This window comes from Echinops telfairi, unplaced genomic scaffold (genome assembly GCF_000313985.2).
Source record: "Echinops telfairi isolate 266 unplaced genomic scaffold, ASM31398v2 ScPeMD7_3;HRSCAF=10, whole genome shotgun sequence".
Classification (NCBI taxonomy): domain Eukaryota; kingdom Metazoa; phylum Chordata; class Mammalia; order Afrosoricida; family Tenrecidae; genus Echinops; species Echinops telfairi.
This window is the reverse complement of record NW_022103899.1, coordinates 26,090,598-26,104,136: the sequence shown is the minus strand read 5'-3', so window position 1 is coordinate 26,104,136 and position 13,539 is coordinate 26,090,598. Positions and strand designations below refer to the sequence as shown.

Genomic DNA, 13,539 nt, shown 5'->3' with positions numbered 1-13,539 from the left:
TGTGTGTGTGTGTGGTATCTTTTATTAGACTAGAAAAGTGGAATCTTCTGGAAACATCTCAATTCACCCTTCAGATGTGTGAATTTTGTTAGGAGAATTTTGTTTGGGCACTGGGTGTTGATGCCTAAGATTTGGATGGGCAGCATCTTTGGACGCTGGAGTACCCCAGTCAACAAAGGCATCATGAAGGTCATCCAGTGTAGGCAGATTCGTGGGACCGGGGAGAGGAGAAGCCTCAACGTAAGCGGCATCTCTCTAGTTGTTTGGCAGTCCCTTTTCCCGTTGAACATGGACTCAAGGCACACCTTTCTTAGGCAATGCTAATGAATACTGGTAATATCAATAGTGCCACTAATATTAATTACATTATTTTTTGTGGAAGGAAATTTTACCCCTATACCCTCTGGCGAGGAGGGTAAAAATGAGGCTCTTACACGGGAAGCTCTTCCAATGGGAAGCTCAGACGACAATGACTGTAGGGACTTACGCTCCCATTTCATTCTCAGCCCCATCCCCACTTGTAAGGTCAGTCTCTGTCAGCTCTACCTTCCAAGTGGATTCCAATGCCTTCCTCATGTGGGGACTGAGGGTTTGGGGGACAGTCTACGGCTCTAGTTACAGTCACCAGCTGTAGGATTTCAATCAAAACATAATAAATCTGGTGTGTCTGGAATTAAGTGGCTGGACGGTGACATCCGGGTTCACTGACGAGAACAAATCCGAGGGAACTGTGGGAGGGGTGCAGTGATCTGTGGTCTGCCTCCACACCCTTAGAATGTTCAGTCCCGTGCTGGGCCATGCATGACAGCCCCCGTGCTCGACTTCTGAGCTAAACTAGCCTCCCTCATACTCTTCTGAGATTCTGCTGTGGCTCATCTATGGCCAGCTGGATCAACTTAATTTAAATCTTAACTGTTTAACGTAGGATGCTAAGGAAGGGGTGTCTCCTCAAGAAAACATCTTCATTCCGTCCCACATTACAGGCACAGGGTAATACTGCCTGTGCCGATAACTTGGAACCTCAGCTCCTCCGCGTTCCAGGTCCCCGAGTCAACCTGAGACACCACTGTGATGTGTGGGAGCAACAGACCTTCCGAGACCGCTCACGTCATGGTTGGCCATGACGCTTGGTCGTGTTTCACTCCTGGCTCTGACTGGTGGCTACCACCTAATAGATCTCCATCTCAGAGCTCTCAGTTCACACCCCCAGAGAGCACAGGGAGCTCCAGTTTCGATGTCACTTAAGATTGCCCTTGGAACAGACCAATTTCCAAAGCCTAAGTATTCAACTCCATTGGATACGTGTTTTGTTCATATCAATTAGTCAATAAGAACCAGGTTCTGTCACGTTGACTTTGACTCCTGATGACCCCATGTGTGACAGAACAGAAAGTGCTCTACAGAGTTTTTGATGGCTGATTTTTAAGAATTAGATCGCCAGCTCTTTCTTCAGAGGCAGCCCTGGACAGTCTTATGCATCTACTCTTTTGGTTAGCTGCTGAGTGTTTTAACTGTTTGCATCACCCACAGATGCCTAATATAAAATGCTCTCCTTGCCACTGAGGGGATTCCGACCCCTAATGACGCTATGGGGCAGGGCAGACCTGCCCCTGTGGGTTTCTGAGACTAACTTTTGCCGGGAGTGGAATGTGGCCGCTTCCTCCCAAGGAGCAGGTGGTAGTTTTGAACGGCTAATCCTATGGTTAGCAGCCCAACATATAATGACTACAGTTCCAGTTAAAACACTGAAATACAAGTTCTGAAGCCCATGCAACATTTCAGTAGCTTGGGTATGGATTGTTTTAAATGTTTCTTCCTTACAGTTATAATTGAGTTTTGGTAATAATTTCATAGAGTAACTGGAATGATCATATATATGTAAAATATATATTTATATATACATACACATATACAATCTCCTTAGAGAAAAATAAAGCTCAAGGAAATTGTTGGTTAAAACTGTTTTCATGAAATAACAGATTCAGTTCTTCCATTCTCCTAGGTAGGAAAAGAATCTCGCCATTTTATTACGTTATCTATACACTTTTCCAATGTAAAACTAATAAGCCACGTATATTGTTGCCACCAATCATTACATATGAAAACTTAAAACACATCACGCAGAGATCTTACTTAATATTCATTAACACTAGTCAAAAAAATCTATCAGTGTATACTAAAGATAAACATTCCTTATGAAAAACACATCTGAATAGGAGAACTTCTGACAAGCATATTTGTGTAAGCATTTCTGTTTAATAAATCAATGGCTTTTAAGGCCTATAGGGTGGGGAGGGGGTTGAAAGTTCATAAACCAAACACACTGCCATGGAGTCGGTACAAACTCAAAACGACTTTGTAGGACCGGGTAGAACCACCCCTGTGAGTTTCCCAGATTGTAACTCTTCACCCGAGTGGAATGCCCTGCTGCTCTGAGCGCCTGGTGGTTTCAAACTGCTGACCTTGTGGATCGCAGTCAAATTCACAATTACTACATGAAAAGTTCATGGTCAGTAAGAGCCCCCAATAAAATGATTTTTTTTTAAAGTTCAGGGTAACCTGGAATTTTCCCACCAACCTTTGAACTCTCTTTCTGTAACAATCTGATCAACTGGCAAATTCTGAGTTTAAAAACATACATCATTTTTTTCCCTCAAGAGATCATGCAAAACACCCAAAGTGAAACCTACTGAAATGTCCAGTCCCATCGTCCGCCCTCCTGTTTCAATCTGCGGGCAGTGATGAAGTTTCACTTTCATTTCTCTGAAAGCCATTAGTGCGCTTAGATTCACTTCTGTGTCTGGACTATGACATCACATCTTAACTGGGCTTCAGGAACCAGAGGGAATATATTGGGACACTTTTAAAATTCTGATTTTTTAACCAATTTTTCCCAAAGCTCTTTAGGCAAACTTTTTTCGTGATCTATAATAACATAAAAGTCACACTGCGGAGTTGAAGGTTGTTAACAGACGTCTCACAAAGGAGCTGCCTGCAGCAGAGCGGCCACGTGTCTGACCAGCGTGGCTGCAGCGGCTGCAGATCAGTCCCACTTCCCGGCGCATCACCAGGACCAGGTGGGGAGCTTTGAAAAGTAGGGATGCCGGCAGGTCATTCTGACCCAAAGCCAGATCTGAACAAAAGCTAGTCCCAAACTGGGATGTGCCATGAGTGTAAGATACACACCATATTTCCATGTTTACTATAAAAATGGAGCGTAAAGTGCCTTTGTCATACTTTCTATATTGATGGTATGTTGAAATGCTGATATTTGATGCACTGGGCTAAATAAAATATAATATTCATTTCACCCATTATTTTTCCTTTATGCGGCTGTTAGGGCACTCATCATTTCCCGTGTGACTGGGGCCGCTCGGGTGGGCCCACGTTTGAAGAGTAGAAATGTCCTCCAGGGTTCACTATGGGTCAGAACCTACTCGGTCGCGGTGAGCTTCGGTTTATTTTTGAAAGGTCTCCAGCCTGGGAATATGGAGAGGCCCTCTTCCTTGACTCCAATCACTACACTCAAGTAGATTCGAGAAAAAGCCTAGACAGATAAATGGGAGCATGGGGGACGGGCGGAGTATAGTTTCCTACAAATCAGGTCCCTGAGAAATGATCCACCATATGAGGAGTAATAATTCGCACGTTTAGGAGCACTTATAACATGCAGGGCACTCTGCTATGTGCCCGGCCCACATGTTTCCGTGTAACGCTCACCACTGAATGATGTATAATTATGCTCATTCCCACGTCATACATGAGAACATCGTGGCACCAAGAGATGCAGTGACGACCCTGAGGTCCCAGGGTACTCGGCAGGGCCAGGACTCAAACACCCGGAGTCTAACTTGAGCCCAGAGCCAGTGGGATAACAGCCCCCCAAACGAACTTGAAGGAGCTGTGAGGCTCTCCGTGTCCGAGCTGTGGAGAGTCCTGCCTTCTCAAGCCAGGCACGCACCGGGTATAGGCTTCCCACCCACGAGACGAGACGCAAAGATGGCAGGGTGGAAACACGCCACTCATGTGCCCGGGACAAAGCCAAGGCTGCTTTCAGGTGAGAGGGAGACAGCGGAGGGAGGTGGGCTCTGGGCCACGGAGACCTCCCGGACGTTCCAGGGTCTAATGCTCAGCTGTACTTCTTTCTAATTGAGGCCCAGTGTCCCTGTCCTTGCTCCTTCTGGACAGCCTGATCACAGAGACCACGAGACCTTCGCTAGCGGTGCACTCCACAAGGCAGACCCAGGGCTGGCCTTGCACGCAAGTCACTTGTGTGCCAGGAGCTGAGACGCAGCAAACAGCCTCTCAGTCAAAACAGTGTCCGACACTCTCCCAGAAAGCCAATTCCGACTCAGTATGAATTTCTTATGAGACATCTGCATTTTCATTTAGCCCAGGGCATACTGTTCCCGCGAATGAGGGTGCACTATCATATTTAATCCACGCCACGCCCTTACTGCCATCAACAGGGCAGGTACGTTTTTACAGGGAGACTGTGAAGGGCTACCTGTCTATATAACCCAAGGCAAACTCACTGCCATCGAGGAGGCCTTTCTGACTCAGGGGCCCTGTGGGTCGGAGCTGCTCTTGCGAGTTACTGTCACTCTTTATGGGAGTAGAAAAGCTCATCTTTCTCCTGCAGAGCAGTTGGCGGCTTCTACCTGTTGACCTTCGGGCCGGCAGCCCACTGCATAAATGCTATGCCACTACACCTGTCTCTCTGGGGCACCACTACTCTGTGAGAGGCATCTCAGACTGCCAGGCTACAGCACGAGGACCTGTGGTCTGAGAGGTTGGGGTAACTGACTTTTATGGTTCCTTCTAAGCTCTCAGGGACTCCAACTCTGTGAGTTCCTGTGTTTGGATGGGAACACTTATCATGGGGCAGCAGAGGCTTAAGCATTCACTGTATAAAGAAGAGAGAGAGGGAAATGGTATGGATGCTGGACACTGCTCAGGGCTACTGCTCTGCAGAAATCACCTTTAAATTGGCGAACAGAAGATGGCCCCGACCCTAGAGCGCAGTCAGGTGTCCTGTAATCCAGCTCCAGAGGGAAATGATGTCATTCTATTAAATTGGGACTTTGTCTAAATTTAATATTATTTAGGGCTTTAGTTGCTTAACCTCCTGCCTCCCATTTGGTTCTCTTCCTCCTCTTCCCACAAGCCTTTCTGGTTCTTTCTCTAGCCTTGTAATCACGGAGGTATCTTACATTCCCAGGATTTCAGCACTTTCTTCTGCAGTTCAATGTCTATATTTTCACAAACGTTCTCCAGCAGTTCCTTGTTCCCTAAAGGAAAGTCACTTTAATGATTAGAAACGAGGCCATAGAAACAATGAAATTGAGAATGTTGAATGAAACACGCATTTCCTATCAAGAGACCTACATTTTTCCCCCCTTGTTTAAATTGGATCAGGGGTGGTGGGGTTGGGGGGTGGGATCTCAAGGTGGCTGTTTGATTCAGACACTTCAATGTGCTAAATCCTCTGCTAGAACACCTTTACGGAAAATCTTCTGAAGGGCAAATGTCAGAAGAAGCAAAGAAAGAAAAAAAAAATCCACATTTAAAAGCCCTGCCTCGACCTCTCTTGAAAAGCAGGGCTAGCTTTGGGTTCAGAAATGTCTCTGCTACACTGAGGTCTTTGTAGGGGAAGAAAGAAAAGTGAATGTTTTATTTAAACAGGTCATTAACAGTCAATACGTATTTGAAAAGGGGCTGCTTCCAGAAGCAGATAAAAGCTTCCAATCACTTAGAGCATCACATGAGCAGATCTGGGGCAATGTGCAGATGTCTTAGCCCTTTCTGGGGGAAAGTCTTCCCTCAAGAGCCCGGGGCAGTGCCAGGGCGGGGCGCTGCCATCTGCACCGTGTGCGGATGTGCCTGCTGCCCAGGCGCGGAGCACACTGCAGGGCAGGCCCCGGCGCCGCGTGTTCCATTTTTGTCCTGGCAAATGCTTATGAATGAAGATTAACCATTTTTGCATAAAGTGCCAAACCGCCGCCCCCCAGCAGCGGAATGCAAATAGGAGCGAAAGAGCAAAGGACAGGGGAAAATAAACAGCGCGGGGAGGGGGGAGGGACCCAGGCAGGTTTTATTAGCATGCATCCCCAGCACAGTTCCTCTATTTAATTTGAAATTATTTCATTTCATAGGTCCCCGAAGGCTGGAGCACATAAATACATGCCTTTTCCCCCTTCTTCTTCTAAAAGTGACCCGTTGGCGGCTCTGTGCGGGCTCTGCTTTTGATTTGCTTAGCTTTCAAGCAAACGTGTTTCCATAGAGATGCGGGGGACCTGGACCTGGTGCGGGTACCCACTGGTATCAGCAATTCAATTAGGCTCGGTTCTTTCGAGATGCGATGATGTCAGCTCAAGTCTTTAAAATATGCTCAGCCTTGGCGAGGCCCCCCGGGGAAAGGTGATGTGGCCTGTGCTGGGAGAAGCGGAGCAGAGGCTCCTCCTCGGGAGAATGCATGTCACCCTCTCCAGGCAGATCCCCAGGCGGACCCTGCTCCCCACCCCCCACCCCCCAGGGGCTTGCACAAAAACTCAAGCACCTTTCTCCTTCACCCCCCCAGAGCACCAGGTACCTCAGCAACCACCTGCCCACCCCCACCCAAGTGTTCACAGATAAATCACAGAGACATTTCCTTTCTTTCTTTTTAGGGACTCTGGTGGGTGACGCATTGGGCTGATAACCGCAAGGGCAGCAGTTCAAAGCCACCAGTCACTCTGCGGGAGACAGATGAGGCTTTCTACTCCCAAAGAGAGTCACCGTCTCGGTCACTCTCCACTGTCCTGTCGAGGCACTGTCCGTGGGACTGGGCTCGCTGGCAGTGAGTCTGGTTTGGGGTTTGGTTCTTTCCTGAAACCCCCGCCACTTCGAGCAGCTACAGGGCAGTGCTGCTGCTGCTGCTTTGACGGACATTGCTTCTCCACCTACACCCTGCCCTGGGCCATGGGAAACGCTGGCAGTGGTGACATGCGCCCTCACTGAGCTCTCTCTGTGCGCCCAGCACTTGCTGGGGGTCAACTCGCTACATTCTCCCAGCCCCGAGAAGCGTGTACCACCCCGGCTGCTCTCTTTCCTTGGCACAGATGAGGGCACAGAGAGCGAGGGGTGCGCTGCTCCTCCGTGGGCCTCGCTCCAGGACACACAAGCTGAGATTTGAACTCGGCCCACCGGACCCTAGAGCTCTTATTCTCACCAGAGCCTAGAGCTCTTATAGATCAGTGATGGGGCAGATGGCCACTCCTACACTGACACACAGACAGGCATCGGCGGGGGCGGCAGGGGAGGCAATTAGAGTGTGGGCCGCCTGTGGAGTTGAACGGAAGGATTCTCCATGTCTCATCCCAGAGATAAGACACAGCAGAGAGGTAGAAGCGAGCTTCCAGTCAGCCTGGTGGGGCCGGAGGACAGGGGACTGAACAGATAAGGGAACACGGCAGGCAGGCTGGACGCTTTGTAACCTTTCTGACGTGTCTTTGCAGGACAACACTGTCCACAGTCGGCTCCCCAGAAGACCTGGATTGGGGCTCAGCCACTTAAGTAGGCAAAGGTAAAGGCAGAGCACGAGCTATGCCCGGCAAACGAAAGGTAGAACCCTGTGGGCAGTGGGCTCATCTGCTATGGAACAAACATCTCTAAAGCACATTCTGTTTGTCAGAACCTCTGTGGCGCCAAACTCACACTATTCAGAGCTCGCCAAATCACCACCTTCCTCATCAGCGCTTCGTGGCTTTCCCTACGTAGTAGGAAAGTCAGGTCCTTCCTGCTTCCTTGAAAAGTCCCTGGTTGAGTACAAACAGCATAGGATGATCCGCTCCCTTAAAAGTACTGGCGTAAAGGCACTCCCTTAAACGTATGTACTTGACATTGAAGATGCCATGAGGGAATGAAGGCCTCCAGGAGAATGGACAAGGAGCAGAAGAAGAGCACCTCCCTTTCAGGCCTCTTCCCTGCCTGCTCTTCCTGTGACTTCCCAACACAGTCACCCTGGACTCACCTGCGAAGGTTCCCTGGCGTCTCAGCACTGTTCTCAGGGGCCGGATGCAAGCTACTGGCTTTCTCACTGGAGAGATAACCCTTGTCCTCCAGCTGGTTCCTTTATGCACTTGAGTTCCTGTGACCAGTAAATCACCTCAATGGTGACGTAGGTGGAGCCAGAAACCAGGGTAGGTGGCAGGATCCTGGGTGTGGCTAAGTAATCAGCCCTGGGCTGGTGGCTCAGCCACCCGGAGCTTAGGGGCCTGGCCTTCTAGAGACTGCTGGCTTTCTATTCAGTACTGCCCTCTGCGTTTGCCTTCAGGCCACTATTAGCGAGTGCCCGCTTCGTCATTACTGTTATTTCCAGGGAAGGCAGAGCTATAAGGCTGGACTTGTAACCTTTACAAAGACTGCCTCAGAGACTACGAGACAGTATAGGCTGGGGCCGGAGTCATCATTCCAAAGGTCAGTTCCTGGGTATGGCCATTCTCTCAGGGCTTCTAATCTGCCCGGTGACACCATCCAAGCAGATCAATCAATTAGCAAACATTCTTAGCACGAACCCTCAGGCACCCTCTCGCTCTCTCTCTCCCCCCTTCTGAAACTTGTTCCTGCTTCTGTATCTAACCAGAAGCATCTGTTAGCTAATTTTGCACTCTGTGAATAATGTACCTCCCTGCCCCAGAGGCTGTACACTTTATCAGGGGCCAGGCTCTCACGAAACGGAATGAAGTTGTCAGTGAACTTTCCGTCCTCACTGGTAAGGAGCTGGTGCGGAGGAGCGTGGCGTGGGCACATCGGGCAGAGGGGAGAAAGAAGGCTTTCTTACCTGTCAAGCAATTACCTGCCTCACCCCCCTGGCAGGTTAATCCTATACATGTTAGTTATGTTTGTTGGTTTGATCAAAACAACAACAACAACAACAAAGGCATGTTCTTCATGATCTTAGAAAGACTTTGTTTTAGTATCAAAGATATTTTTGGTCCAGCCATCAAAGCCCACGTTGCTAACCAGTCCCAGGCAAAGCCAGTTACCCCTATAGGCTGCCCATGGCATTAAGGTGCTTCTGAAACCAACAGGGCATCTCAACAAGCCCTGAAGTAACCGTGAGGCAGAAACAACAAGCGCTTTCTACTCGCCAGAGTCTTCCTTATTTTGGGGGGAGAGATAAGAAGAAACCACAATTGACCATGTTTAAATTCCAGTTGGGTTTCTCACTGGTTTAGGAATATGGGCAAGGTATTCACCCTGTCTGTGCCTCCATTTCCTCGTCGGTAGAATGAGGATGCTATCAATAACTTCCTCATAGGGTGGCAATGGGGCTCAAATAAGTTCATAGCTGTATAAAGTACTAAGTGCCATACAATGAATACATACATACACCTACTGAACAGAGTCCCCGCAGCACTTCGCAGGTGAGAAGCTAAGGCTTACCAAGTGAAGGCTAAGCCTCTAGTAAAGGATTCAACTGACGCTCAAAACACATTGTGGGTCAAAGCCCATCCCCAGGCCTGGGTGACAAAGATGAGGTTGCCTCTCCCACAACAATTCACAGCCTCAAAAACCCCGTTGGGAGCTGCTATGGGTAAGGAGGGTCTCCAAGACGGCGGGGTTTGGGTAGCTCTGCTCAAGGGGCTATCCACTCCACAGGGTCATTCATTTTTTAAAGTTCTTCAAGACTTCTGTAACAGCAAAAGTAAGTCAAAGCCTATGAAACCCTCCGCACACAGAAGTTCAGAAACAGCACTAGTCCCAGCACCTGCCTGTGGCTACCAGGTGTCATAAATGCGAACATGACCAGATTGGTAGTGATGGCAATTGTCTTCAGAGGACAATGAGTACTTAGCAGAAAGAGCAAAGTTCAAACAAAGTCTTGGAACTAATTAAGGACGATCTACAAATTACCAAACCTCCTTTCACACATTCTGATTCCATATAATTGTATCAAAATGGAGAAAAGCTACAACTAATATGATTTTAATGCTCTTGAATTTACTCTAATGCAATCACAGGTAATAAAGACTCATTTTGACCATTTTATGATATGTTCAACATTCTAGAGGTCATATTTACTATCCTGGTAAATTTTCTTTCAATTCCTAACTGTAATAAAAATTAGAAATTACCTGAAGTAGGAGAAAATTAATAAAGACATTTAAAGTACTTCAAATACACAAGCTGGTAATAGAGTTAATGAATTATCAAAAGAATCACTTTCCTTTCAAAAACCTTGGATCTACAAATTCTACCACCACTTTCCATTCTCCAAAGCACTTAGCATGAGCCCTTTGACACTGTAGGTGTCCTATAAATGTGTAGGAAAAGAAGACGAAGTGCCCTCTCATTTCATTCCACCCTTCCTAATGCATTGAGTGTTTAATACCTTACTCTCCAGTTTTTAACACTTCACTAATCGGATCGCTGGACACACCACCACCTTTAAAGCCGGCAAGGTCAAATGCTGTCCTTTCCACACCACTCATGCCACCCTCACCCCCACCCCATCCCTGCCGGTCCCAGTCCTCTCCTCCTTTCACACAGTGGTAACACTGCAGTGTCTTCCAGCCACCAGCACAGACAAAGTCTAATCAAAAGCTCCAAAGCCCTACCCATCCTTCCATAGTGGACCCCAAGGATCCCACTCCTGTAACCAGGTAACTTTCCCAACATCCTCTACTTGTTCACGTCCTCTCAATGCAGAGCACTGTACTCAAGTTACTAAGTTTACTAGACAGCCCATTCGTTCCTGTTCACAAAGCCTATACCTCTGTCCAAAATGTTGACCTTTTTATAGAGTCTGAGAAAACAAAAAAATGTTTGTTTCCACTCAATGCCCAACACATTAAACCTCTAATGTCATCGTATTAAACCCAAGTCACACCATACAGAGATAAAGATTTCTTATTACAGTTGGCTTGAAGGGAAAGGTTGGCAGTTCAAACCTACCCAGTGGCTCCATGGGATAAAACCCTGGGATCTACCCCCTGTAAGGATTCCAACACAGAAAGTCCCTAGGGGCAGTTCTACCCAGTCAGTGTGGCACCACTAATGAGTTGAACTCAACCCACCATGTCTAATAGCAACAACCTGAAGGGGAACAGGTTATGGGGTCTTTGTAATGCCCTCCGGACTTGCTTGATCTACCCCTTTCGTTTATAGTCCGGCCCCAAAGGCCTGAGAGCAGACCCCATGCGCTGTCTACGTCGTACTGAGATCCAGGTGTTTCTTCTGTGCTCTGAAACTCAACACACACGGGCAGTTCACCAAGTATCCAATGCTCATGATGGTCTATAAACCCCAGCAATAAGCAGTATAATCTTTTTCAAATCATTTTTCTCAAGATTGAATGAGTCAAAGCCATTTTTTTTGTACCGCAGCCCAAGTATTGGACAGGCATCTCACGTAAATATAATACCATATTATTATTTCCTCTTGGAAGAGCTTTCTGTTCGTCATCCAGTCTACCTCCAAGCAATTTTGAGGTGCAAATGCATTAAGCTTTGATCACTTGTTTGAGTGAAATAGATCTACCTCACGGCCTGGATTTCATTTACACTCATTCTTGGCAGGCTTATTGGGAGACGGAATCAAGGCTGTCCAGCTTTTTTCACTAGTGTTAAAAATGTCATTGCTCATCTATGAGCACGTCCTTTGGGTGTGCTTGCCACGCGTTGGAAACTGCCCGTGGAAGGATATGTGTGCGTGTGCCCAAGGGAAATGAGACCCAAATACCTGTTATCAAGGAATGTATGAGGGGGCTACGGAAAGTCCATGGAAAAGTTCCATTAACTTCCATTTCTATTTTTTCCACAAGCTTTTTGGAGCCCCATCATAGATTGTGGGGGTGCTAGAACCAAACTAAGATAAAGAAGCCAGTAACGGAATCTTTATAAAAGATTCTGGAATGAGAACCCCCACCATGCACTGGTGGCGCTGGCATAGGCAAGTTTCACCTGCGAGGAAGGACGTTACCAGGTGCTCTTTGGCACGACCGAGTGGCAGCACCAGCTGGAAAGAGTATTCCAGGTAAGAGGAAAGGCAGAAATAAGTGAGCCCCGGAGTAAGTCAGAAAGAAAAACGATCTGTGTATAGCGCAAAAATCAATCAATCAATCAATCAATCAACCCTTAAGGAGGGGGATATGCTCCACTAGTTGCACTGCCGTCTAGTTTTCTGGCTTGACCCCTACAGGACGTAAGATTAGCAGGCAGTATGCAGTTAGATGACATCGGCAGGTATAAGGTGTGCGTTCAATTTTACTCTCGTTCTGAGTGTTCAGCAGCATCCTGGTTCCGTTTTCCGTTTCGCTAAAGACACAGTTCCTTCTCCCCCTCATCTCAGTCCCCAGCTCCCTGCTCCCCCGCTGTCATTTTCAGCCGCACAGTCTGAATCGAGTCCGTGGGGGTTTCTGTTCTTCGTGAAGTGCTGAGTTGAGGACTGGGTCTGTTTTGTGCTCTGTGCGTGTGCACACGTTTAGACTGTTTAGAGCTCCAAGCCGACTAAAAGTTACCCCATCATGTTTCCCTGAGCTGTAAGAAAGCGAGGTCAGAAGTGGCATTTATGGCTTCATTTGGTGTTGTCGCTATCTGCTTTGCCATAGTGGGAGATGACCAACAGCTAGTGGCACCTAGTTTACCAAACCCAGTTGTGAAAAAGACAGCCAGATGCTGAAAAGCCGCTCATGTTTGTTTTAGCAAATGGTCACTTTGCAAACATGAGGGCATGTTCAAGTGGGGGAATGCCTTCAACAATGAATCTACGTATTTGTTTTCTAGGTTGGAATGGCTACCCGCTGAACTTCACTTGGTTTCGGTTTTAGCTTTCCAACCATCCACAGCTAGACAAAAAGGAGACCGTGTTAAATAGCGCACAGAAGACACCGGGTGAAGATTGAGGGGAGTCTACTAAGAGTAAAGAGCTGTCACAGTCGGTCCAGTAATTAAAAGACCCCCGAAGCCATGCTCTAAGACGGGGAAAAATAAATGAATTTAGTCAAGGTCAAGCATTCTCTTTCCTAAAACCTCTGCATAATCATCCTTGCGCTTGACTAAGACTTCCATGTGTGGTGAAGTGGCCACACTGACCACTGTGGCTTCGACAGGGCTCCTTCCTTCACCCCACCCTCACGGAACAAACTCGTCACGCGCCTGTCTGCACCAGCCTCGCTCCTAGGGGCCAGGGACACGGAAGGGAGGAAGACAACCACCCCACCGCCACCCAGCCGACGTGCTGCAGTCTCCATTTTCATTTCACTGAGCCCTCACCCTGGGACTCGCAGCTTAGGTAGCCCCATTGCACCGATGAGGGGACCCAAGATGGACGCAAGTCAAGGCCAAGATCCCAGAGCCAGTCACGCGCAAGGCTGGGACTCGACCCTCTGGATCTGACCCACAAGTCTGTGTCCCTGACACTAGTCTGGTGTTGTCATTTTGGTTCAAAGCAAACCAACGGCATCGTTTTAAAAAACGGTTGAGTGAGCTCATTTGAACCCATCAACCTTGGTGTTCACAAGAACTAGACTCACATGTCAAGTTCACTTGGTGGTCA

The 13,539-nt window shown here is 47.9% G+C and overlaps 1 protein-coding gene across 2 annotated transcripts in view; it reads right to left on the bottom strand.

The window, feature by feature from the left end:
• SPATS2L (spermatogenesis associated serine rich 2 like) overlaps window positions 1-13,539 on the bottom strand; it is a 182,837-nt gene that overhangs the window by 95,053 nt on the left and 74,245 nt on the right. Inside the window, exon 1 of one of the 2 annotated variants that reach the window (XM_004701736.3) lies at window positions 8,012-8,078. The exons of the other annotated variant lie outside the window; for it this stretch is intronic. The gene's annotated coding sequence lies outside the window, so the exon portion shown is untranslated. Of the gene's footprint in view, window positions 1-8,011; window positions 8,079-13,539 lie in introns of those variants that run through there. 2 annotated transcript variants of the gene reach the window in all.